At 48.5% G+C, this 27,667-nt stretch overlaps 1 protein-coding gene across 1 annotated transcript in view; it reads left to right on the top strand.

Annotated features, from left to right (window-relative positions):
* Positions 1-26,111, top strand: part of SCAF8 (SR-related CTD associated factor 8) — a 110,588-nt gene extending 84,477 nt beyond the window's left edge. The window contains exon 22 of the mRNA XM_070417420.1: positions 24,840-26,111. The gene's annotated coding sequence lies outside the window, so the exon portion shown is untranslated. The remainder of the gene's footprint in view (positions 1-24,839) is intronic.
* Positions 26,112-27,667: the final 1,556 nt, after the last annotated feature.

The raw sequence follows: 27,667 nt of genomic DNA, 5'->3' as shown, positions 1-27,667 counted from the left end.
TTAGGAATGATTGGTGAATTTTAGGAAGAGAATATTGGTCGATAAATTAATAAATAGAAATAATGAATAGGAAACATATTACAGAAATATTGAAATCCTAGTTATCAAAGTTAAATATCTTAACTTTTCCTAATCTATTACTTCTTTAAGTAATAAATAATATTTCTTGACAAACAACTCTACATTTAATCTATATATATTCTGTGCAAAACCCAGATGACTCACCGATCTGCAACTATTTTTATTATGAATGATTAAAAAGAAAGAATATGAGCAAGACTGGAGAAGTTGTATTTCCCCACAGCTGGAATGCAATCTTGTTTTGAGCATTCAACTGTGAAAAGTGTCATTTTGAATTCTTTCCTACTTTATTTTCTGCAATGGAAAGATACAGAAATTAAATTTCAAGGAAATTATTTCAGCCTACAAAAATTAAAAATATTCCTGTTGGTTCTTAAAAGTTCATACTTTACTTTCAACTCATGTACAATATCTTAGTCATAATTACATGTGCATTAATGTTATATAATGAATCATATGAGGACTTTGAGGTTAACTATTACTTGACATTTTTCACACATGTAGGTAAGATTTCCCCTTGGAAGTTTTTATAAACTTAAAAAACCTATTTACAACTAATTTTATTTTTGATAACCTTTGAGACTTCAAAGAGAGAAAGCAAAGCTTTTAGTAGTATTACCTTTGAAAACAAAGCAAACTATAAGGAAGTTGGGACACTTAATATTTGACAAATGAAAGCTTCAGAGCCTTTGATAATTTTAAATATATCATTCTTGCCGAAACCAGTTTGGCTCAGTGGATAGAGCATCGGCCTGCGGACTGAAAGGTCCCAGGTTCGGTTCCAGTCAAGGGTATGTACCTGGATTGCGGGCACATCCCCAGTGGGAGATGTGCAGGAGGCAGCTGATCGATGTTTCTCTCTCATCGATGTTTCTAACTGTCTATCTCTCTCCCTTCCTCTCTGTAAAAAATCAATAAAATATATTTAAAAATATATATATATATATCATTCTTGTTCTGTAATTGGTGCCTTAGGTAACTTTGAGTCTATTAGAGATATTTCCAGAAAGGTGATTTTTTTTTTTTTTATAAAAGCTTTGGTGCCATGACATGTATTCTTACTGTCACCAGCGGGATTAGATTACTGTTAAGTTTTTTCCAAATATTATATATCTGGTCTATTTTAATTGGAATGTTTAATATCAATAGAGTAGGGATATGTTTTCATTAAAAATTTTTAAAGATTCCAAAAGAATAAATATTTATTAGTGGGGCCTCTGAAATTCACTTAAAGAGAAAAATGCATTTTGGGGATTCTATATTTATACCAGTAGAGGGCACTGTACACCTATGAAAGGAACCCCAGTGCTGCTGTCTGGTGATGGGCTGGTTATCCTAGAAGTAGTATTCATCATTGGTATTTCTAGGAATTTAACCACTCCTCCTCACCCCCAAAGCCACTTGCCTGTCATCATCTAAGAGATAGTTGTGTCTTGTTATTCATAATTGGAGCACATCTTGGTGCTGTTTAGTGGGGTCCTGGCACAACTTCCCATTCTATAGGTGCATGAGTTAAAGCACCAGAAATTATGATTTCACACACGCAAAAAGATCATAGAATCTCAGGAGTTTGAAGGAACTTTGACATTCATTAGATCCAGCATGTAATATTTTAACATTTAATTTGCTAATCTGAAATAGCCTCAAAGGTATTCTTTTCAGAAGAGTCATCTGCTAATTAACAGTATAGAATCTTATAAAAACTGCTTATATCTTCACACCATTGTGGTGTTCATATTGCACAGTGTTTCATTCTTGGAGTAGTTCGACAAAATATTTCATAGGAGAATATTGTTTTAGGAGGTTATTTCCACAGATATCTCTGCTGATATTAACAGCAGAGTATTCAAGAGCTAAACAAATGCTCATCCTATGTAATAAAAGCCCAGCAACCATACGGCGGAACAACCAGAACGACCGCTTGACCAGTCGCTATGAGGTGCGTTGACCACTCTCGGTCCCTCCCCCCGGCCCACAGGCTCCGATAGCAGGATGGCGAAGGGGGAGCTATGGGGAACCAGGGTGGGTGGCGGTGGGGCGGGGGGACTGGGGACTGGCAAGCAGGTGGAACGGCCAACCTCTTGGTCCCTACCCGTGGCCCTCAGGCTCCGATCGCAGGATGGCGAGTGAGGAACCACGTGGGAACTGGGCTGGTGGCAGGGTGGGATTGGGGACTGGTGAGCGGGCGGAAGATGGCCCTGATGGCAGGCTAGGCCTAGGGACCCTGCCCACACACGATTTCGTGTGCTGGGCCTCTAGTTTATTATAAAACTGTAACGGTACCCTTGCCAGATAGTCAAAGCAAACCTGTACATCTCTAGCTTTGTACAATGATCCAAGTTACTTTTTTTTTTTTCTTAAAAACTTTTTTTTTAAAAATTCAAGTTACTTTTAAAGTGGATGCCAAAGGACATAGGAAAGCTGTGAAAGGCGCAACCAGGTGGGCACCAGAGCACACTCTTATAGACCGGTGTGCTTGGGCCTCCATTTGTAGAATGAGAACATTGTGCTGGTGCCTCTGCAGGCTCCTTCAGTGCTGACTCCGTCCTCAGTGGGCAGGGCACACAGCAGTGGTTCACAGCTCGGGGCCTGGAGGGAGGGCTGGATTGAAATCACAGCTCTGCTCCTTACTAGTTCTGAGGTCCTCTTGTAGTTAGTTACTCTCGCTGCACCTCAGTTTTCTCTTCCTTAACATGGGATGCAGAACCACCTGCAGTATGCAGTAATTAAGTTCCTAGACATAAAGTATTTGGAATAGTACCTAGAATTTAGGAAATAAAAATGATCAAGCTGCTGTTACCACACACCATTTTTTTCTTAAAACCCGTGCTGGGATGTGGTAGCTGAATTCTTAGACCTTATTCTGCTCAGGACTGCTCCCTGCAGATTAAAATAAGAGTTTATTCTGTGTTTTCTCTAATTAACCCTCAAATAGTGATCTCTGTATCTAAATGTATATATAATTCTTAATGATTAAAGCTTTTTCCTTTTTTTTTGTTGTTAAAGTTCTCATTAATTCAATGAGTTTCCTTCCTTTGATCTAATATTTTTCTCTGGAGTTTTTCCTGTGGAGTATATTATAATCACATTTCAGTTGCTGGTGTGTGTGTGTGTGTGTGTGTATTAATCCTCACCCGAGGATATTTTTCCATTGAGTTTTAGAGAAAGTGGAAGGGAGGGAGAGAGACACAGAGAGAGAAACATCCATGTGAGAGAGACACATCCATTGGTTGCCTCCCACATGTGCCCCGACCAGGGCCTGGGATTGAGCCTGCAATCAAAGTACATACCCTTGACCGGAATCGAACCCGGGACCCTTCAGTCCTCAGGCTGACGCTCTATCCACTGAACTGAACTGGCTAGCGCTCAGTTGCTATTTTTAATGACTCCTATTGACACTATTTTTTTTTGGATTTAAATATCCTACTTTTAGCGAAAATCACTTTTTTTAAAAACAATTTCTCTAACAAAATGTATTACAGTATTTCATATTGAAAATCTATTATGTCATTTATAAGGCATTTGTATGCAATCCAGTTAAAATATTTAAAACAGTTATCTACCCTTTTATATAAAAGGTCTCTCTATTAACTTTCAAACTCTATGTAATAAAAGTTTATTACCTACATACCACTTCTGAGTGAAGGAAACCAATATCTGGCACTTTAACTATAAAGGCACATTTTTAAAGGTATGGATTTGGTGTTAAAAGGTGAGACTAGTAAATACTTTAAATTTTTATTTTCACTATATACTTTTAAACTTCACGCCCCTCACCAGTTATCCACACAGCATGGCCTCTTGGTAGGTGGGATAAAGCAATTATAATGAGACATTTGGGTTCCAGTTTGCCACAGTCTACTACAGGTATATTAACTAGGGTGGGGGGGGCGGCGATTATTATGCAAATGTGTTGTCTAATAAACATCTGGCATTTCTTAGGGGGCGGGGGAGGGACTCCCTAGACTAGATAGAGACCGTAAACTACAATGTCTTTTTTTTTTTTTTTTAAACATATTTTATTGATTTTTTAGAGAGAGGAAGGGAGAGAGATAGAGAGTTAGAAACATAGATCAGCTGCCTCCTGCACATCTCCTACTGGGGATGTGCCCGCAACCCAGGTACATGCCCTTGACCGGAATCGAACCTGGGACCTTTCAGTCCGCAGGCCGACGCTCTATCCACTGAGCCAAACCGGCTTCGGCAACTACAATGTCTTTCCCATTGACTTAGGAGCTGTGTATTTCTTAGGCAAAAGGTGTTAAATAAAATGTTGACTGAGATATTCCCTAGAAGACTATGCCTTATTAACACCCAGATACCCGCACTCAGAATTTTAAAATAGTCGTGAACGTATATAGCCTCCCCACCACAAAACAACACAGAAACACACACACAAAACCATCCCTGCTACAATACTGGCTCTTTTTTTATATGCAACTGCCTATCAGCTGTTCCGGAGGCAGGCCTTTCTGCACATTCTCCCTGTTACATTAGCATCTCTCCTGTGATGAATTCAGGATGTGGAATTAATTTAATTTATCCAGATGGTCTAATGGCTAGGGGACGGGCTTTTACTGGAATGTACTACCATCTGTTTCATCAGTCTAAGTTACAGGCTTGTTTTGTTTTTAAGATAAAAAATAATCATTGCTTTTCAATGCTTCCCATGCATTTTATAAGCTTATTAAATAAGACTTGGAGTTGAAACATAGGTTTCCTAAGTTTTCCACAGTGACGTTGTGTCAAGATAGGTTTCTTCAGTAATCTTTTATGAAGGCTCAGGAAATGGCCATGATCACCTTCCAGAGTTTTATTTTTATTTTTGTATTCTACCCTCTTTCTTCTGCTCAGACCTTTTCCCTGTGTAAAATTTTAGCTAAAGAATTTTAAATTGGGGTATTTGGATAATACATGGATGAAGGCCATAACTTTGGAGCCAACCTTCTGTCTGTGATATTGGGCATGTTACTCAGCTGCTCTGTTTCTTCATCTGTTTAAGAGGGTTTCTAACAGCCCTCAACAGTGCAGCGTGACATTTAGAATAGAACTGGCATATGGTGAGCACTTCATTCATTACTATCTAGATCCTAGAGAAAAAGACTCTGAGACTGTAGACCTTGGGAGAATATTCATTCTCAAGAGAAAATGACTTGGAAAATATATGGTAATGAAGGGGTATCTTCAGGTTTAAAGTCTCCCTCTCTTTTTAACAGTACTTGACTTTCAGAAAAGCATACATTTTACAAGATAGGTGTATGGTAATGTGCGGCTTATGGGATGAAGCCAACCAAAGCTGTAGCCCCTGCCACCTTATTTATTCACAAACAGCATTACTGGGCATAAACGTGTAAGAAAGTGTAGAGAGGAAAAGGGCAACCCTTCAAGAAGTCACCCAGCCTGCAGGGCCGGATGGGCATAGTGCGTAGCTCACCGCAGCGGTGGACAAGTCTCCTTGGAGGAGGGGGAGGGAGGCCCTGTGCTGGCGGAAGCCAACATGGCCTTCAGAGAACTGGCTCTAGTGAGGGGGGTGACTAGGGAGTAAATGAGTGAACCAGCTCCCCGCCAGCCCCAGGTCGCCAGCCCCAGGTCACCCGCAGCCAGCTGGGAGCCAGCAACTGACTGTGAGGCCGAGGCTGGAGGTATAAATTCCATTGGAGGGAGATTCATGAACAAATTAGCCTTGGGACTTAGCAACGTTATGGGTCATAGATCAAAGAAAATGAGAGCCAGAAGGCACTTGGGGGATTATCTGGTCCATGAATGAGAACCTGGTGTGTCCAGCTGGGGAGAAGAGGAGGGGATTTGAAAGGCATGGTTAACGCGCTTGGTTTCATGATGCGAATTAAACTTCAGATCCTCGTGGTTGAGGGAAGAATGTGGAATCCGATCCTGTGCAGATTGCAAGGGGCTTAGGTTGGCTGCCGTGGTGAGATGGTGACAGCCCATCTCTGCCACGGCTAGAAAGCAGTGCAGAGTGTGCGTCATATGACGTCACGGTCAAATTCCTTGGAGGTTTGAGGAAACCAAAAGAAACACTTGTAAATGAATGGCACTGTTTGTTGCACTGCTGGAAACCACGTGCGTGCATAGTCTCTGGGAATTGAAGATAAAAAAGAATTCCCTCCGGCTCCCTTTAAGTGAATTAAGTGAAGAGAAAGGAGGTAGTAGAAATAGAGTTGCCAAGTTTTGCAAATAAAAATATAGGACATCCAGTTGAATTTGAATTTCAGATAAATAATGAATGGCCTTTTAAAATAGAAGTATGTCTGAAGTTCAAACTTACCTGGGTATCCTATATTTTATCTCCGCATTCCTCATTAATTAGAAGCCTCTTAGATTCTCCGTAGCGCCAAGACACTGGCTGATGGCTCGGTCTCCTAGAACTGTGGTCGGCAAACTGTGGCTCATGAGCCACATGTGGCTTTTTGGCCCCTTGAATGTGGCTCTTCCACAAAATACCACATGCGGATGCGTGTACAGTGCAATTCAAACTTCGTGGCCCATGCGCAGAATCGGTTTTTGGCCTGGGCGACTTATTTTGAAAAAGTACTGTTGATATTTGGCTCTGTTGACTAATGAGTTTGCCAAACACTGCCCTAGAATGTGTAGGGCTTTCACCAGTGGCCTCGGATCTCCTTGGCTTTTCTAGATGCCTAGAAATGATGTCTCACTCTCTCCTTCTTCCTCCCGCCTTCCTCCTCATCCTCATCCCCAGGAGAGGGGAGCGTGGGAACAAGCATTTTGAGGGCATTGTTGAGCATTATGTGATTGTCAGTGTTATTGGAGAATACTAGTAACAATTAGTGATTCTACACTGAGTACCTGCTGTACCACACCCTTTACATAAACGGTTTATTCTGTGGAAATAGGCACTATGGTACTTCACAGATGGAACAAGGCAATTGAGCCCAGTTATGTAGAGAGTGTGAGCAGAATTCGGGTTCTAACCCAGACGATAAACCCTGTGTTCTTAACATCCTCTCTGTGGTTTGGATCAAGGTCTGTAGCCAACTCCATGACAGAAAGTTCCTGCAAGCTTCTCTTTTTTCCTTCCCTGTCTATGGTTGTGACATTCACCGCAGAGCCATGTCCTGCGTGTTCAGATTGGTGCTCTTTCACTTCAGATTTAGAGTTTGTTCCCTGTGTTTGCCTAAAATACTATTTTACCTTACTAATTAAAATAGGGCGCTTTGATCCCTTCAGAAAGATTTAGCTTTCCTCCTCGCATTTGTAGAGTTCAGGGTGAGAAAAGTGAATTCATGCCGGCATTACGTGTCACAGCCCAGGGGGAGGCCTACGGGGTGCAGAATCTTGTTGGTCTGCGCTCAGCGTGTATCTGTCCACTAGACACAGCTTTGAAAATGTTACAGCAAGTTAAAGCACGGACATCTATTGTTGAAAACATTCAGTCGAACAAATGAAATTTAAGGTTATTCTAGGATTGCTCTCTCTTCTCCATCTGATGTCACTTCTGCCACGTTCTTACCTTGTAAAGATTTTAGAAAGATGATGATTTTGGTTGACTATGAGATATAGAACATTTTTATTCAAGATCATCAATTTAAGTTTGACAAAAGGAATGTCAAACTTAATGTGATCAGTACCTACCCGGTGAGTTTTAAACCTAGAAAGTGGTGTTTTCCGAGCGATGAGAGGTTAAGTTTTGGCCCAGTTGAATTTGAAGGGAGATTTTAGTTACAGGAATGGGAAGCTCCTGTGCACCCTGACCAGCTTTCACCACGCGGGCCCACCGCACTTGGAGAATTTTGTCTCCGCGACTCCGTTAGAAGCCCGAGAGCTGCGTGTGCTCTGGGTCCCACGCGGCCTTGTCTTTGTGCTCGTTCTCATTGTTTAAGCTGCATTTGACAGCTGCATGGACATTTGGGAAATTGTTTTCAAAATTGTATTTGGGTTTTAGTAGCTGGTTTAAATGTGGAAGAAAACCACATAAAAAAATTTTTTTAAGTTGAAGGCATATGCGTTTAATATCTTGTAGATCAGGGATAAAGTGGGTGAGTAATGGCCAAAGGGACCAATTTTGTTAAGTATCTTAATAGCATTTTGGGCTAGGGGGCCTGGGAAATACCCAAATGCAATGCAATACAGTACTTCAATATGAACTCACACTGTAACCATGAGTAGATGTAAGCTTGAATTCTAGTGGAGAAATTAAAGACATGTGCAGTATTGGCTATCATTTTTGCAGAACCTGTTTCCATGTGGATTGTTAAGTAGTAGTAAATCATTCATGACAAATGACCAGGAGAAATTAATGATAGTCGTCCAGGTAGGAATTTCACCACAGGCATATGCTGATAATGTAATCACTGTGTTTGACACGGTCACAGGTATTTGCTCTTAATCACTGTGCTAGGTAATTCCTATGGACTGATTATTGTAGGCTCCTTGGTCATTTGGGGAAACTTTTGGAGCCAACTTTTCTCAGCTGCATTACTGATACCCAGGAGCCAAGCTTTAGATGTCGCTGGTTCCCAACTGTTGACCTCTGGTGCTCAGCAGAATGCCCCACCATGCCTCGCTCCCAGTAACCATTTGTTGAAGTGAAATTAATGGTCCCATTGGGGTATTCATATCCTATATAATAAAGAGGTGATATGCAAATTAACCCTCATGGCCTCACGAGATGGCTGCCTATGATCAGGCCGGCAGGGGGGTTAGTGAGGGACGATCAAATGACTGAACAAGCAGGCTGCATGGGGTGACCAGGCCGACAGGGGGGTTAGTGAGGGATGACCAAATGACTGAACAAGCAGGGGTGACCAGGCCAACGGCGGGGCAATGAGGGGTGACTAGACAGGTGGGGATGGGGGGGCAGTTAGGAGCGACCAGGCCGGCAGGGAGGGGGAAGCTGATGGTGATCAGGCCGGCACGCAGAGGCAATGAGGGGTGATCAGGCCAGCAGGGGGGACAGTTAGGGGCGACCAGGCAGGCAGGCAGGTGAGCGATTAGGAGCCAGCAGTCCAGGATTGTGAGAGGGCTATCCGACTGCCGGTTTATCCCGATCTCTGAGATCGGGCCTAAACCAGCTGTCAGACATCCCCCAAGGGGTCCCGGATTGGAGAGGCTGAGGGGATTCCCCGCGCGCCCCCCCCCCCCCCCCCCCGCACGAATTTTGTGCACCCACCCACTGGGCCTCTCGTTTATTATATCTAATCAGAAAGCAAAATATCATCTCTTCATTTCACTTTATATGTTCCCCTTATTCCTCATCAATGTGGGAATAGAAAGTTTGAGGTACTAATTTACTTCAGTGGACAACCTAGATAGATAACATTTTTAGAAATATCTGTAAATTCAGTTGTAAGTAAAGAGGTGTGTTTTTTTTCCCCTCAAAAAGCATATATCAGTAAAATATACTCACCTCGTCGTACACAGGCACCTATAAAAATGAGAGGGCGATGTAAGAGACATGGTAGAAAACCACAGCATTTGTCCTATTTGCCCAGAGCCCCAGTTTATGCCTGTTGTCCCAGTACAATTATGATTGTTAGTTTTCATCCTTGAAAGTGTTTTCCCACAGACAGTAAATTACATGGCCATCAGACTTTTAACTAGTGAAGTCAGACAAACACAACACAGTTGTCACACGTCATACAATACACATGCAATTTGAGTGAATTAGAGAAGAGACTGGGAGTTGTCAGAATTTGACAGTTAGCCGACACCTCTGAAGCGGTCAGCAAAAACAGCGACTTTCCGGTGAGTGCGAGGAGGATTGGTGCCCGGCGGCAATGCCCCAGAATGGCTTCTAACCTTGAGTGAGACAGTGACTGCAACAAACATCTGTTGAGTGCCTACTGTGTGCCTGGTGCCATGGGCAGCGATGGGGTGCAGCAGTGAACAGGAGAGAGCTGGCTCTCGGAGCTACAGGACTTACCAATTCATCTTTCTGACCAACCCACATAGCAGGCCTTCCTTTTGCTTCGTAACCAAAGATGTAAGCTCTGTATCTGAAGTCTGCACCTTCTCTCCCACCTCACACGCTAATGTGCTTCTTTGTGGATCATGCGTCCAGTGCAGCGTTTGTCTGGGAGCAGCTGTAAGGACTTGTGATTCATGGGGTCAGCTCTGCATCGGTCGTGCCTGAGACCCGCTTACTAGCAATTCCTTCAGAGAGACCGTCAGAATGTCCGCTGTTAACGATTTACTTCTGAAACCATGCAAATTATCGGGTATTTACAAGGAATGCTGCCTAATTTAAAGCCACTGACCCAGAACCCTTGATGGTTCTTAAACAGCTTAGTAAAAACCAGGATGTGCAGATCAGCGCTCCGGAGTAGCCCAAGCAGTTGGGACGAGGTCTGTTTTGGAGAAGCCCATGGCCAGGGCAGTCGTTCAGGTTGGACGTGGTCAGACAGGCGGGTCCCGGGTCTTGCTGTCAGAGCCATCAGGCCCTATAGAGTTGGTGGGTGTTCTGTCTGTGTTTGTAGCCGATTGAGGGGCATGGTCTGCCGGTCCAGCTGAAAGGAGAAGCCCCTGTATTCACCAGAGAATGAACTCCGGTTCGTACCTCAGACCTGCTCGGAGAGTCGTGGTCGTCGGGATTTCCAGCCCCCATAGTAAGAGCTGGAGCTGACAGGGTATCCTGCTCGAGCAAGAAATTCCACCAACTAGTCCGGCAGCCAGCCCAGCGTCTGGTATCGGGCCAGCAGCAGTAAGCAGTACCGCTGGTAGCTTTCACATTGGGAGATAAGACAGAAAACTTACTGAAGAGCAAGAATAACGAGCCACAGGCCTTGGTTTCACTGTGTCCAGATGCGCCATTGCCGATGGAGTGGGATTTATGCTCCATGTGTCATGTGGTCCTGAAAAATGACCTTATATGGAATATCCCACTTGTCAACGTTGTAGATAACAGATTTCTTGATGGTTGTAGACAGCAAGTCATCTGTTCTCGTTCCAAGTCAGTGCTGGAAATTCACATTTAACTGTGAAGCCTGACTTTTTTCTTTTCTGGTGGATTTTCAGGAAACCAGCTGTTCTTTTTTTATTTAGGCACTAGAGGCCCGGTGCATGAAATTCGTGCAAGGGGTTCAGCTCTTGCAGCTGCAGCGGCTTGCCTCAGCCCTTGCAGTCCTGGCTTCGTCCAGAAGGTCGTTTGGCTGTCCAGTCTAATTAGCATATTATGTTTATATTATTATAGATAGGAGGGAGGTGGCTGTGGCCTTGGCTTTTTTGTGTATGTAAGATGTTGAGTACCATTTTGTCTTCTCTCACCACCAAATGGCTTTCGGAATGTGCACTGCCTAATTGTTCTTTCATTTGCAAACACTTTGAAGTTCTTCCAGTGTAATTAAGAAAGCTTATTTCTGCTGAGTAAAAACAGTAGCAAGTCTGCTTTACTTGAAACTAAGTGCAGCCCGGCCAGTGTGGCTCAGTGGTTGAGCGTTGACCTATAGACCAGGCGATCATGGTTCGATTCCCAGTCGGGGCACATGCCCAGGTTTTGATTTCGATTCCCCAGTGTGGGGCATGTGGGAGGCAACCAATCAATGATTCGCTCTCATCATTGACGTTTCTATCTCTCCCTCTCCCTTCCTCTCTGAAATCAATAAAAATACATATATTTTTTTTAAAAGCAACTAAGTGTAAAGTTGGTTTCATAGAAAACGGGTATGATTATGTTATGCTAAAACAGGGGCCTTTGAGGTCGTCCTGATTCGAATCCTGAGCCTGCCGTGGGTTGGCATTGAGATGACAGGGAAGACATTCATGGGCTAAGCCTGATGTCCCCTGTGTGGGACAGGCAGGCCCCAGACAGCGCAGTCCTCAGACTTCCCAGCATTCCTCAGACTTCCCAGAGCGCTGTGGGGGATGCAGGAGGCATGCCTGTAGGTCTCGCACAGGCCTGGTCTGTACTCAGTACTCCCGGCTATTTTTATTTCCTTTAGATGTTTCTTTTAAAGCCTATAGACTTAAAAACCTCTGTAAGTAACATCTTAGGAGCCACTCTCCCACCCTCCCCAGGTGCCTGCTTGCAGGGCTGGGCAGGGCAGGGCAGGGCGTGCCTGCAGGAATCCCTGCTGGTGCTGAGGGAGGATGGGGGAGGGGATCACCTGCGGCCTGGGGCGGTGAGGGGTCCTTCGGGGAAGCGGGGAGTATTCCGGAGAGAGAGTGGGTGCTGGAGAGAGAGTGGGTGCGGGGGAGATAGTGGATGCGGGAGAGAGAGTGGGTGCTGGAGAGAGAGTGGGTGCGGGGGAGAGAGTGGGTTCGGGAGAAAGTGGACCTTTGACATTCCCTGTTCCAGGGAACGAGCTTGGTTTCTATTTTGGAAGATGGTAAACACTGTAGCAAACTTTAGTTCTCCCTAAAACATCACTTCTGACCTCCAGGAACCCTGTCCGGAAGCAATCACTTTTCCCCCTGAAGTCTCACAGCTCTCGCCTACAGTGACCTGGGTGTGTGCTTCATTTTCCGTGTATGGCAGCCGTGGAGTGGGTGTGTCCACGCTGTGTGTATCCTATCTGAGCAGCGGACAGAAGGCGTCTTGTGTGTGTTGGCTTTGATGGTTCTTCAGGAATCGAAATGGCAGTTGGGCGTGGGTTGCATTTCGACGTGTGTCTCCCACCCCCCCCCCCCCCCAGCCACCACCCCCCCACCACCCCCCACATCCATGATCACCACCCTGCTGTTAGCGACCACCATGCCTGTCTAGGCAGCACGCCCTCCGCGGGAAAGCGCTTGGCGGCAAGCAGTTTATAGGAGACACGTTTTTGGAAAGCTCCGAGCATTCCTTCTATTCCCCCAAGGAAGTTCTCTCTGAAATGACCACCTTCGTTACAGTTAGCTGGAAACATTCATCGCACGTCCGCCTAAGTGCTCCGTTAGGCGGGATGTCTGTGTACGTCGCCGTATTTATGATGTGAGGGGCCCTGAGTAAACGCAGCCCTCCCTCTACAAGGAAAACACGCCCTGGAGAGGAAACACTGGGAGTACTGTGCGTGCTGGTGTTTGGGGTGGGAAGTTCGCACACGCCCCCCAAAATGGTGTTGCACCGCCCTTTGGAATGCAGAAACCAGCCAGTGGAGCAGGGAGCGAGGTATACAGCTGGAGATGAAAGTGAAAGGATGAAGGGCGGGTGATGCTGGGGCAGATGCTGCTAGAAGACGCTTGTAACTCCTGCCCAGCCCAGCGATGGCCGAGGGCAGCGTGGTGGAGGGCTGACCACAGTGGACGTGAGGATTAGCGGGTCACTGGGGGCCTTACTGGTAGGACAGGAGCACACAGTACAATAAAGCTGCACAGTAAGGGACCCAAGACAGAGCGGGCCCCGGCGACGGGTTGGGTTAATGCTGATGGCAGCTTTGTGCGTGGCAGTGTTACCTTTATATTCCTCTAGAGGAGGAGAGAATTCTCATTGTTCTGCCTGCTTTCCAAATAGTATTTTAACCATGACCCTCTAGTTTGAGGCAAGGAGGTAGTGTTTAACTTTAATTAGTAGTTTTCTAGCCGTCAACAATGGGGAAGTGGCGTCCTCTGTAACAGATGTCCCACAGGTTCTGGGTTTCACAGTGGCTGGGACGGAGTGCAGAGCATCTGAAGGTTGGGGTTCGGTTCCCAGCTCTGACACTGGCCTGGGACCCTTCTCGCCCCTGAGCCTGTCTCAGGCAGAAGGAAGGCCGCCGTGACGCCTGTCCTGCGATAGTGGGGGATATGGTGGCTGTGTCTAGAGACAGCGCTGGCACGCGCTCTGTAAATGCTCCCTCGGCCACGCCACCTGTGAGGAGCCCCGCATCGCCAGGGCTGTGAAACATAGCAGCACATCGGCATTAAACCTCTGTTGCTACAGTCCCTGTGACGAGGACAGAGGGCCTTGGCTGCAGAATGAAGACTCCTCCCGCCGTGGCGACCCAGAGTAAAATAGTGCTCATTCTAAGTGTTAAGGACTTAGTAGGAAGCTATTGAGCAGATAGACATTGAGTGCCACTGCTCGTTTCAGTGGACACTAGTTGTACTGCACTGGGAGACATACGTCCCCCCCTGGGGGTCAAAAGAAGTGAAACGGACCTCATGCCCATCGGTACCGGTATGGACAGTACCAGGACTGGTCAGAATGGTTACAGTGGTTAACTACCCCCCCCCCCCCCCCCGGGTCCGGCTTCACACAGTAGCTGTGAACCTCCGACGGTTGTATGTCCCAGAGACCAGATAGCCAGTCACCTGCAAGGGCTGCCCACCGGGCCTTCCCCAGTGGCACCGCGCTGTCCGTGCTGCCCGGTGGGGGCCTGCCTGGATCTGCATGTCAGAAAGATACTGCTCTCCCTGGAGGTTAACTCGCCCACTGTGCCCCTCACTTCCGCTGTGTGTCCCTGCTTGTGCCTGTGTTGATTTCAGTAAAATTGAGTTCTGTGTAGACACGTATCTCTCTAACTCTCTGCTTTGTTCTCTTCTTTTCCATTCAAGGAAAGTAAAGAGTGTCCTGCCCAGCCTCCTAGGAGGCTTGTATGTGACACTGCACTGGTTTTGTAGTTGGTAGGAAGTTGATAAAGACATTAGATTCATATCCATAAAATGTATAGTCTAAGAGCTGACGATTTCTAAACCAAAAGCTATAGGACAAGGCAGGAAATGCCAGTCTGAGACTTGTTCTACCATTCTTTTAGTTTTCAAGTGGAAAAAAAAAGTATTAACAGATTTTCAGATGTCCTGCATTGTTATTTGAAGTAGTAGAGAAAAAGGAGAAGCTTTAACTATAAAGAATGAGCACATATTGGTCATCAGTTTGGCTTTAGGCTTTGTTTATTTGTTCACCCAACAGATGATTGAGTGGCCAGGCCCTGTGTTGGGTGCTAGAGCAATGACATGCTGTCATCCGTTAGAAGCTCCGAGTGTAATAGTAACAGAAGGCAGGAAAGCATGGAAACCAAGTGTGTACCCCGTGTTGCATGGGACTCCAGGGACCCAGGTCTGGCGGCTGAGAGGGACTCACCTGAGAGGCTTCAGAAGGAAGGTTAGTCCCACGAACTTTGAAGACGGTAGGGGGTGAGATTTTACAGAAAGATGGCTGGGGGCGGGGGCGGGGGCAGGGGCGGGGGAGCTGCAGGCCTTAGAAAGCCAAACAAACCTCTTTGGGACAGCGAACCTTGGTCAAGTCCCGATCCAAGTTTGCTGAGGGCAAAACACAAGGGAAATGGCATAGTCCTGAGAAGAGGGGTGATGTAAAAATACAATGTGGTGGTAGTTTTAAATGTTTTCATGGTGGTTTAAGATGTTTTTATCAGGTTCGGAACGATGAAAGAGTCTCACTTAAGCGTTTTTAGAAAGTCAAACAGGACATTTTTTAAGACATCTTGCTTCTTAACCGTAGATATAAAAAGCAAAACTATGATGACGCTTCATATAACTGAATCCCGGAAAACCTGGCTCTTCTTCTGAAGTCTTACGATAAAATGTTCTCTGGACCCTTAATGGAAGACAGCTTGCCGGCACCAAATCGTTAGTTGGCGGCAGAAACTCAGAGCTGCCAGCAGAGGCACGTACAGATTTTCAGATCATGGGATTATTTCAGCCAGGGGCCAGCCCATTGATCTCCATAACTTTTAAAACTGTGAATAGGCGTGTAAATGCACAGAACTGTCCAACTGCGCAGAAGTGCTCCTCTTTGTACTGTAGGCTGCAAGCGTCTTACTTCCTAAGAGACTTGCCTTGGTTAGAATTAAGCTGTTTAAAGTAACTCGTGAGTTTATCTAAAGACCACTTAGGTTAAATTCAGCTTTTAAAAGAGAGTTCATGTTACAGTCCTTGACGCTGTCATCGCCTCTAACCTTGGAGAGGTTAGTCAGCATGTCGGGGACATGTCCAGGTTCCTGCAAGACCACACGTGCAGTTTGTGAACTTGGGATTTGCACAGTGCTCAGATAATCTGTGAACGTTGGAACAGGTTTAGAAACACTCCCAAGTGTTCACCTTGGTTAGTTAACAAGTATACTAAGGCCTATGGGGCTAGGTCCACCCTATACCCATACATTGGTCATATTCGTTCCCATGTAGAGGTTGATTAGGTTGGGGAGGTAAACAGAAGGCCTTTGGGAGCTAGACTCCCCTCTGGACACAGTCGGCTCAAAGTGGGTGCAGGAGGGGAGCGTCAGCAGAGATGCCTGGACCGGGCTGTGGAGGGAATGGGACCGAGTGCCTGCAGGCCCCTTCCCACGCCAGCTGGCTGGGTGGTGCCTCTTTAAAAAATAAATGTACCTTTCCTATTTATTTTTTTAATAAAATTCCAATCATGAAGACTCTCTAGTTTGCAAAACTTCCTCTTTCTAATTTTTAAATTTTTGCTAAATGTTGTTAAAGAAGAAATAGTATCTGTCCCATAGAAGCTTAAGCGACCAGAACGACCGCAACGACCAGTCACTATGACGCACACTGACCACCAGGGGGCAGACGCTCCATACAGGAGCTGCCCCCTGGTGGTCAGTGCGCTCCCTCAGCCAACCTCCCCCGGCCGGCCAACCTCCCGTGGTCCCCCCCCCCCCGCCCCCCCATTCCTCTCTCTGGCTGGCAAGCCCCGATCAGCCCTGATTGCCTGCCAGGCCTAGGGACCCCACCCTTGCACCATTTTTGTGCACTGAGCCTCTAGTTGTATAGATAAAATAGAGTCTCAAAATATGCAGATTCTATTTCTATTCTTGTTTCTATTTTAAAAACAATACAATGAATGCATACAATAGAAAAAAGTATAAGAGGTGTAAGGTATGAAAAAAAGTAAAGTAGCCTATAACCCTAAATCTAGGCGTTTTTTTATTTCGAAAAATATAGAAGAATTATTCTGTTTTCCATATAGAATGAAACATTGCAAAGAGAAAACTTTTTCATTTGAAACTAATATAATGTTATGTCATATGTATATGGGTCAAAATTAAAAATGTAGCTAGAAAAAAAATGAGTAATATGTGTAAATGCTGGAAAGAAGTAGTAAAATTGTTCTCTTCCAAAAGAGAAAGAAACAGTAGAACTTTCTAAAGAGTGTCAGGCAGTGCAGGGTGAGGGCGGCCTCGGGTTTTGGAGTCGCTCAGAGCTGGGCTTTCCTGTGCTGCCCCTTCCTCACTGTGTTGCCTCGGGCCGCAGGCCTCTCTGATCTCTGCACAAATGGGGAAAAGGATGACTGTCCCGGTTCGTATGGGAATTCATGGCAGAGACACAGTGCGAAGTAAGGGGTAGCTGTTACTGCAGACCTGGTGATGCGGGCCTTGATCGCCTTTGGCCAACCTAAAGCTTGTACTGTAACATGTTTTGGAAGACAGATTTCACAGGGTTCAGGGAGAAATTCAGTGGACGGAGTTTCAGAAATGGAAGCTCCCGCAGAGGAGGAGCTAAGAAACTCCACATGTCATCCTGCTAATGAGTGTAAATTGAAAAACTACCAGTCAGGGAGAGGCCCACCGCTTGGGCCTATGGTGTTCTGCCCATGGATAAAGCAGAAAGCGCCCGTCAGAGGGAGGCGAGCCTAGGAAAGTTAGAAGACGGTGAGATGGCCGTGTTGTCCTCGGGGGGCCTTGGCCTTGAAAACGTACACCCCTGGGCACTGGAAGAACTTGCAGACACCCCAGAATCCAGGGCTGTGGGAGGAGGACAGCTTCCTGTGCCTGATTTGCAAGCAAAGAAAAAAAGTCCACCAGACATCTAGACGGGCAGGAGACACCCATCAAGAAAGTGGCCCCTGAGTGCAGAGGAGGGTTGGGTCCTGGGAATTTTGTGTGGGGTCCAGGGCCTGCATTGTGGTGGCCCCTCATTTGACCTGATTCATCGGGCGTGCATAACATCACTTTAGAACAAGGCTTTCCAGACAAAAGTTGTGTAAGACCAGTGGCTTTCCAAATGTATCTTTGAGACGGTGGGGCGGGAGGGGGCGGGATCTCAGGCAGGACTGGGCAGACGGCCTCTGTCCCGACCCTGGCAGCTCGGAGATGGGAAACGAACGGTCCTGGCTCTCATGGATGTGGTCCCAGCTCTTCCCAGCCACCTCACAGCGTGTAATAGTCCGTCCTCAGCTGAGGCACGGAGGGGAATAGCAAGGCCCGTGGGTGGCAGCGAGTCACCCAGTGACGCTCTCCTCCCCCGTCTCCACTGGGCTCATCGGTGCTTACCTGTTTTTAGGGGGAATTCCATACTGTGATGGGATTTGTAATTGGGGGGTTGCTCACACCTGAGGTCTTCTGGGAAAGGGCCTGGGCCTCCGCACGGCTGGACGGAATGCAGGTGCCAGGGCCCGGAGTCCTGAGGCGGGTCCGGGGTGTCCCAGGCCACCCCAGCTCCTGAGCACGTGAGGCAGTCGTGGGGGCACGGGTGTGCTGCACCTCCACTCTCACACACTGCCCGTCAGGTTTTCTTACCCCAGACCCTGGCCAACCGTGGCTGCTGAGGAATGCGATTGCAGAAAGCAACCCATTGCCAGCAGTCACGCCCGTTCTGTCCCGCGCTTTCAGATCCACCGGAGACACACGTTCCCCCGACTGCGCCGTGTTTGCAGAGGAAGAGCGTCTTTTGGTGGTTCATTAACTCGGTCATGTTTGGAGTTCTCCGTGACCTTCTAAAATAAGGCACCGGGCCTTCCTGAAGACTATCATTCTGTAAAAAGAGAAAAATAAAACACAAAAGGCCTGCAGCTCAAGGATAGTGCTTGTCCCGACGCCGGGTTATCCCTCCGGGGACGCGGGGAAAGCACAGGCTGTGAAGGGCTGACTCAGCGGCAGGGTCCTCGCTGCTCTGGCTGTCAGTGTGAACGTGACCGTGGCTGCTGCATTCGCTAGTTCTGCACTACTCCTGCCCTGGACGTGGGGCCAGCTCCCGTCCCGTCCCGTCATTCAAGAGCACACGAGAGATAGCGCAGGCAACTCCGATCGAGCATCAGAGCAGGCACTCCCACCAGACACATGAATAATAGTCTCTTTTCTTCTTGTAATTTCGCTCACTTACCTTCCTGGGGTTCTTTTAAGCGGGCAGTTCCCGATTTTAGATGCTTCTAGGTAAGGAGAGGACGCAGATGCCTACGAAGTACAGACCCGACGGAGGCCTGAGTCCACCCTGAGGCCAGGCTGGGCCTGGAAGCCTGTTCTGCTGCCTGTCCCCTCCGACCTGGGGCTCGCTGTCCCACGGGGGCGGGGGGTTTTCCTGCCCCAGAGCTCTGCGGGTCAGCTGCCCTGGCTCTGTTTCCTGGCTTCCCAGGAAAGCGAGGGGCTTGTCCTCTCCGGACGCAGTCATGTCGGTCCTCTGCCACTGGGCCCCTTCGCAGATGTGTTTCTGCTGCCAGTACTGAAGCATCTGCTCCCCGAGTGGCCTATCGTCTCCTACTCAGCTGAGAAGGCAGCTGAGGACACCAGACTGAATTAGCTCTGAGCAAGTTGGACGTATGACACTCGAAATTTTAAAAAACGGATGATTGATTGTTCAGTTTTCAAAAGGGTTTCTTTAAACACTGACTTCTTCCAATAATAACACATAATTAACGTCCCGTGCTTCTAGAGTGTAATGCTTCATGCATAAGGTGCATGCCTATACAAATATTGGGAGTCAATTTTAACATGGACGTTTAAAATGATTAAAAATGCACTAGCCGATGACTTCTGTTTTACTAAACACATGTTAAATGTTATAGTGTCTTTTCTTGGGAACCCAGAATGGAACCTGTTAACCTTTAAGCGGGAGGGGAGGCTCTCTTGTAAAACTCATGAGAATTAGCTCAGCCCCGGCTCCAGGCTCCCAGGCTGGCGAGGGGATCCCACGGCCCGAACCCCACTGCCCGACGATGAATGTCTCGGGGCTGTTTTCATACAGATGGTCTGCAGTGATGAAGGTGTAGCAAGTGGACGGTTACACATCCAGGATGACTCTTGACTGTTGTTCCACTTTCATTCCTTCAGTCCCATGGAGCAGCCCCATGCCCAGGAGCGGGGATCTTATAACAACACAGACAGGCCCGGCGTTGCTCTCATGGAGCCTGTGGTCCGTTCTTCCCATCCGTTAACATGGTCCGCCTGCTCTCTCCCTTTCTCCTTCTGCTTCTCGTCTCCCTCCCACCACCCATCCCAAGGTGCAGATGTTGGCGTGCAGTCTTGTGAGGGCGTATGTGAGTTGTTAACAGCAGTTCTTTTTTCTTCTTTTTTTTCTGGTACCTCTCTAAAGGCATAAGCTTTCACTTATAAAAAATATATAGATGCATATATATATTTATAAACTACATAGATTCCTAGTTGCTTGTGAGGATTCTCTCCTGCGAATAGGAATGGCCTAGAGCAGGGGTAGGCAACCTTTTTGTGAGTGCGTGCCAAAACCAGCAAAATCTCTGACTCAGAATTCTTCTGCGTGCCAACCCTAATTTTTTGAGAACATGTTATGCCTACTTGATATCTCTTAAGGTGTACATATGTGAAGAACCTTGAAGAAATAGTAAAATTCATTTGAGCGACAAAAACAGTATATGATGATGAAAAATACATTTATTTTTTAATGTATACATGTACACTGATAGTCCGACAGAAAACTTTATGACTCTGTTTGATATTATCAGTGGGACTTTTGCTGCTGCATCACTGATGACAGAGATTTTACATCAGGTTTATATTTCGTGACCTTCAGAGATATGCACGAGCTACTACTTTCATCTGTCAGGCTACTCCTATTACGAGACTTAACAAAATTCATCACTGAGAACAAAGATTCACAATTGTAAATGGAAGATTATAAGAGAGGGTTTCGCGTGCCAGCAAAAGTTACTGGTGTGCCATGTTTGGCACGTGTGCCAGGGGTTGCCCACCCCTGGCCTAGAGAGAGGAATGTTGGAGAAGGAGGGAGGACAGGGTAGTTCGGTTGGGGGTGGGGTGCATGCCTAGAAGGGAGGGATCCTGACTCTTGGGTGGCCGGAGTGGAGTGCAGTGTGTGGTCAGCAGAATCACTGACCTCCTGATCCAGGAGGAGGTGAGGGCCGTGCCCCTCAGTCACTCAGTCATCTCAGAGAGCCCTCGGTCACAGGAAAGGGAGGAGGTGCTGGGACAGGCTGTGCCCAGGTGTGGGCTGAGGCAGGCTGGTGACCGGGCCTTCGCCACTTAGAAGGCAGCCATTGAGCAGAGGGTGTTCAGTGGCCGAGTAAGCAAGCGCGATCAAGGTAGAGAGGAGAGGGAACAACATGCGGGCAGAGGGAATGGCAAACTTCCGCCTTGTTCCTGTCCCCTAAGCATCGATGAGCATGCCCGCTTCCTCTGTGGTGAACGCTGCCCCCACTACCCCTCCCTGAATGCCCACAGCTGGCCTCAGTGGTGGGTATGAATCGCCATTTTTACAGTTGAGGAAAAGCATAGTAAGCTTTCCCATGGACTGCACACTTAACAAAGAGCAAAATCAGAGGCCCCAGGCTCGGGGGCCTGACTGCGGGTTGCACATTCTAAACGGGGTGCTCAACTGCCTCTCCACGGATGCGCTCGCTGGAGGGGTTCCCCAGACCTGGGCCTGCGCCTTCCTCCACCTGCTCACATAGGATTCAACGCCTTTGGACCAGCTCAGTCCACTGTGGTCCCGGGTCTGTTCTATTGGGACCATTCGTACCAAGTGGCACAATTTTCCAGGATTTAATATGTGAAATGTTTGAATTAAATGAATGAGGGACATTAGAGAGCAAAGAGTATATTGTAGGACAAGAGAGCAGATCATCTAGATTTTCAGTCTTTGTGTGCCCATGGGCGAGTGTGAAACTTCTGAGCTTTGATTTTCTAGTGTTTAAAATGAGACTTTTGTGCCCTCTAATTCCTAAGGTCTGTTTTAGCACTAATGTCCTTCTTTCGATCCTCTTGGAATTAACTAGCTTTTCTAGGGAATCTCAAAGATTATACGCACAACCCACGTGTGGTCCCGGAAGCAAAGCATGGTCTCGGTTTCTCAGAGGAAGCTGGGTCTCCCCCATCATCGAAGTAAACTTCCCTAATAGCAAGTAATTGCCTCCATTTAATCATCCTCACGCTTGGTATTGGCGAGGCCTGGCTTCACAGTGTTCTGATCCAGCGGGACGTCGTCTGCCACATCTTGAGTAGGTTTCTAACTGCAGAACAGTAAACACTTGCAGATGATGCTGGGACGCACACTGGTCCACGCCGGTCTGCACCAGCCTTCCTGCTCCCATACGCCAGCTGCGTGGACCAGCTGGAGGCGCAGATGGGGCCTGGCACCGGGAGTCATTGGCTCCCCTTTGGCCTGGCAGGCAGGGGCCGAGGCTCGGCACCCAGAGCGCTGGGAGGCCCAGTGTTCCTGGTACAGCCGTCACTTCCTCATGGGGCCGCTGGTGACTAACCCCGTGGCTTTAGTGCTGGAACACACCACCCCGGGAGGTTTTCTCTCTGTCCTCCTCTTGCCACGAATCCCAGCCAGCAGCCTTGCTGATCGCTGGCAGCTCTGAGGGGAGGTTTACGGGGGAAGAAAGGAAGGAAGGAAGGAGGTTAATCAATTACAAAGGGGCCCGAGCCTCCTAATTCCGTCCCTCCAGGTGTTCTCCCCGCCTTTCTCCCTCCCCTGTGGTGTAGAGGTGGTTCTTGGGGCTGTGGGCAGCTGGTAGGTCATTTGGAGGTCAGAACACATTCACTTAAGGAGGGAAAATGTGCACCAGGCCACAGACGCCTTCAAGCTGTTAGCCTCGATTCTGTTTCTCCCTGCAGGCAGCCGGGCTGTGGTTCTCCGAGGAGGCGCTCTGCTGGTCCTTCTCCCCCTCCTATGACTGTACAGTTAATGTAGAAGCTGGGCCGCTACCTCCATACCTGGGTTAGTGTGAGCAGGAAAGGCTGTGGCTCTTCGAAAGCAGTGTGCCTCCCCATGGTCCTGGTCAGCAGCAGGGTCACTGTCAGGGTGGCCACGCACAGGGCTGGCAGTACAGGAAGCTGAGGGAATCCCTGTGGCAGGGAAGGCAGAGAATTTGGGGGGCCAGGCCATTGACTCTCCTGAACCCCCCTTTTCTCCTTTGCAGTGTGGGACTCCCCCTCTCTACCTGGCAGGGCTGTTTGTGTGGGTGGGTGAGATGTGTGTGGAGCCCCCAGTGAGTTACAGCTGTAAGGAGTGCCTGCCTCGTGTTCCCTTAACTGTGCCCATTTCCTAAGAGTAACTACCTCACCCCCCCAAGCAGTGCCCAGTTAAAGACAGCTGCAGCGAATACGCCATCATGGCAACGGGAGCTGCAGAAACTGGTTCTGGGACTTTTACACTTTCCTCCAGGTGTTACTTCCCCTTCCAGGCACTGCCACGTCCGTTTTTTGTGTTTTTTAAGTCTTATTCTTTGTGCCACGTTCTCATTGAAACGTGGGGCTTGGCCTCCTGCTTTTCACTCGTAGGAAGTTATAGCAGCGTTGCAGGGGCCGAGAGGCACGCTGGTACCGGGTAACAAAGACCGACCCCCAGTGAGCGAGGAGGCCGCTCTTCGCCACAGCGTCCAGCTGCTCGGGAGCTCGGGGCCGGCCCGGTGTCAGGAGTGTCACGCGGTGGCCACGCTCTCCGGAGCGGTGGGGCTTCCTCTGTGGCGCCTCGAGGTGGGGTGGGTCTCCGCAGCACATGTGACACTCCGCAGGATGTCGCCGTGGGAGGAGCAGGAGTGCCAGTCCCCGCGCTGGCATTTGCCATGGGCACTGGGCAGGGCACTCTCCGAACCTCAGCTACTTCGTGGAGACCATTGTCTGTCTTGCAGGGTGTTCCTCAGAAGGCAATTACAGTGACCTAACGAGGCAGAAGAGACAAACCATAATAATAAATCATGAGTTCGTCCTTCTCAGGGTCACTAGCCAGAGACAGCGTGTCGAAAAGCAAGAATCAGCGGCCTGGTCTCCCGCCCGCCTCCTGCCTCGGCGACTCAGTGCTCAGTACGTGAGGCAGGCAGTGTAGCATAATGGTGAGAGCACCAGTTCCAGGGTCAGACTTCCTGGGTCTGGACCCCACCTGTGCTTACCAGATGCATGTCTTAGTAAAGGTACTTGACATAATTCCTTAAGCTTGTTGAACTTCATGGTTGTGTAGCGTGCTCTTACATACGGCTTCCAGGTTATTGTAATGATGTGTTTTTTAGGTATTCTAGGATTACTTCATAATTTACAAAAACGAGCAAGTAGCAAAAAAATGACACACTTAGGTCTTAAAACAGTAAAAGGTGTAGAAATGTGTATCTTCAGAGTTGTGTGTCCATGTGACTCCATCACGGCATCATTCAAGAAGATTTTAGTTGACTTCAGATGCTAACAGATATTGTGAGACTTCTCTGGGATTTCAGCCGGCTCTCAGCTCGAGGCTGAACTGGGACCCTGGGGGCCCATGTGCAGGTTTTGTAAGCGGGACCATGGCTGGTCCTGCTCTCGAGGAGCTGTGAGGCCGGGACTGCAGGGGTCCGTTACTGTGGTCGGATTGGCCTCCGCTTTAAGACCTCGTCCATGGACGTCCTCTTAGCCTCTGTGTGAAGGAGCCCGGCCAGCGAGGTGACCTTAGTTACTGGTGGAATCGCATCTGGAGCCTGGGCGTCCTGGCGTCCGGAACAGGGGTGTCTCCAAGCCATTCCAGCCAAGGAGAGACGGACACGGTGCTCCGTGCTCCCTGCTCCCCTGGAAGAAGACGAGGCGTTGCAGAGCACAGCCCTCCATCAGACATTGAAACGTTTGCTGCTGTATTGACACCATCTCTTCTGTAGGAATTATCTCAGGGAGGAAAAAAAAACACAACGACGCTAGGAAAAGTGATTCCATTGACCAGTGATGACCAGTTATTGTTCCTTTTGTCAACAGGCAAGATGAATGAAGTGCTGGCAGCTTCCCGTGCCCCAGGCCTTGTAGGAATAAGTGAGCCGCGCACCGGAGGGCTCATGTGCGCCCCACCGGACCTGGTGCAAGGACCCTGTGCAAGGAAGCCTTAAGGAACCCGCCGTTACCACTGAGAAGGCTCTGTGCCCTCGGGCCTTGCTTCTGCTTGAATCCAGAGGTTGCGAGCATGCCTCCCTATATCACCTGTTGGAGCAGGTTTAATTTTATAAATTTGAAACACAAACTCTATGAGTTTCTAGTCCATCATTGTTCTTGTTGAGGATCCACGCAGATGAACAGGGCGGCGTCCGTAGGCGATGTGCACGTCCGCTGGACCAGAGTTGACTGCAGCATAAATGGCAGCGGGCTCCATCTGCATCTCCATCCAGGGCTGCAACAGAAGGACAGCTAGCAAGGAGACCCCTCCAGGAGAGAACCACAGATTCCTAGAGCCGTAGCTTCAGTGACCAAGACTGTTCTCTTGAACACAGCGTGCGTAGACTGCAGCTCTTGATGGTGGCTTTCATCCATTATCATTGATCATCGCCTTGGACAGTCGCCAGCATTGGACGTCTTACGCGTTCATTGAAAAAAAATGCAGCTCTGAGAGAATCCAGGGCTCGATGCAGTGTTCTGGGCACTGCGCTCCAGCGTTCGTGTCGCAGTATTACTCATGGCAGGTGCCCAGGTGGTTGATGCCAAACCTAGTGGGAGAGGAAGCAAAATGGCAACGAAGGGCATATTACATTGTGTTGTAAACATACTTTATAAGTACATTTCTTATTAGCTTCTTATTCGGGCAGAGACGATAGCATTTCTCTCTTGAGTTTCCAGACCAGGATTTGTGTTTTGGAAATTATCAGTGTTCACAATACCTGCAGGGGGAGGAAATACAAAAACTCAAGTACAGCACTCTTTATACCCGAAAGAATGTTTTTATCATTCTTCTATTTGTTTTGGCTCTGTCACGGATTAAAGTGCTTGGAATGCCAGAGTCTGTGGTCTCTTAAAACCTAATCAGTGAGAACCTACCACCCTCACAGTATGCTGTCACTTTGGACATTCATGATAAAAACCGAAACTAATTTTGATTATTAGTCATTTGCTTTGCTTTGTAGCTTATTGTGTCTTTTGTGGTTCATCTTTGCTTAGCAACCAAGAAATTTCTATTGTCACATATATGGACACAGAGATGCATACATAGTTCAGGCCTTTCACAGTCTCCTGCATTGAATCACAGTAGATTTCTATGTTTAAACAAACACTCTGTTATCTGTTGAAAGGCTGAGATATTTTTGAATGCCATGGTGTTTTTCATTATGCATTCTACAACCTGGATAAAAGATAACCTATGAAGAGTTCACCCTAGCTATCTTTTTTTAAATCCTCACCCAAGAATATGTTTGTTGAGAGAGAGAGAGAGAGAGAGAGAGAGAGATGGATACTTCCCATATGCACCCTGACTGAGGATCAAACCCAAAACCTAGGTATGTGCCCTGATTGGGAATTGAACCACAACCTTTTTTGTGTATGGAATGCAGGACAACACTCCAACTAAGCCACCTGGCCAGGGAGCAAGCTATCTTCAGTTTCTGATTATGCTATACTAGAGGCCCGGTGCACAAAAATTTGTGCACTCGGGGGCGGGGGGGGGGGGGGCAGCACGGAGAGGGGGTCCCTCAGCCCGGCCTGTGCCCTCTCACAGTCTGGGACCCCTCGGGAGATAATGACCTGCTGGCTTAGGCCTGCTCCCGGATGGCAGAGGGAAGGCCCAATCCCTAGGTGCAGCCCCTGGTCGGGCTCAGAGCAGGGCCAATTGGGGAGTTGGGGCACCACCCCCTGTCATGCACAGAGCAGGGCGGATCGGGAAGTTGCGATTCCACCCCTAGTCACGCTCAGGGTAGGGCCGATTGGGGGATTGGGGCACCACCCCCTGTAACACTCAAGGCAGGGTCGATAGGGAGGTTGCGGTGCCACCCCCTGTCACGCACAGAGCAGGGCCAATCAGGGGGTTGGGGCGCTGCCCCCTGTCACGCACAGAGCAGGGCCCATCAGGGGGGTTGGGGCTCTGTACCCTGTCACGCACAGAGCAGGGCCCATCGGGGGTTGAGGAGCTCCCCCCTGTCACTCACAGAGTAGGGCCAATAGGGGAGTTGGGGCACCGCCCCCTGTCACACACAGAGCAGGGCGGATCAGGGGGTTGGGGCGCTGCCCTCTATCACCCACAGAGCAGGGCCGATCAGGGGGTTGGGGCGCTGCCACTGTCACACTCAGGGCAGGGCCGATGGGGAGGTTATGGCTCTACCCCATCACACACAGAGCAGGGCCCGTGGGTGAGGGGGCTTGGGGCGCCTCACCCTGTCACACACAGAGCAGGGCTGATCAGGGGATTGGGGTGCCGCACCCTGTCACACACAGAGCCGCAGGGCGATCGGGGTTGGGGAGCTCCCCCCTATCAGGCACAGAGCAGGGCTGATCAGGGGGTTGGGGCGCCTTCCCCTGTCATGAACAGAGCAGGGCGGATAGGGAGGTTGTGGCCCCGCCTCCTGTCACACACAGAGCCGCAGGGCGATCAGGGGGTTTGGTCGCTGCCCCCTGTCACACTGATCCTGGTGCCGGGAGGCCTCGAGGCTCCGCTGATCCCGGTGCTGGGAGGCCTCACTGCTCCGCTGATTCCGGTGCTGGGAGGCATATTACCCTTTTACTATATAGGATAGAGGCCTGGTGCACGGGTGGGGGCCGGCTGATTTGCCCTAAAGGGTGTCCTGGATCAGGGTGGGGGTCCCCACTGCGGTGCCTGGCCAGCCTGGATG

Source organism: Myotis yumanensis, unplaced genomic scaffold (genome assembly GCF_028538775.1).
Source record: "Myotis yumanensis isolate MYYU_CA2020_CCGP unplaced genomic scaffold, mMyoYum1.0.hap1 SCAF_6, whole genome shotgun sequence".
Lineage (NCBI taxonomy): Eukaryota > Metazoa > Chordata > Mammalia > Chiroptera > Vespertilionidae > Myotis > Myotis yumanensis.
Note: the sequence above shows the minus strand (reverse complement) of the source record. Positions and strands in the feature narration are given on the sequence as shown.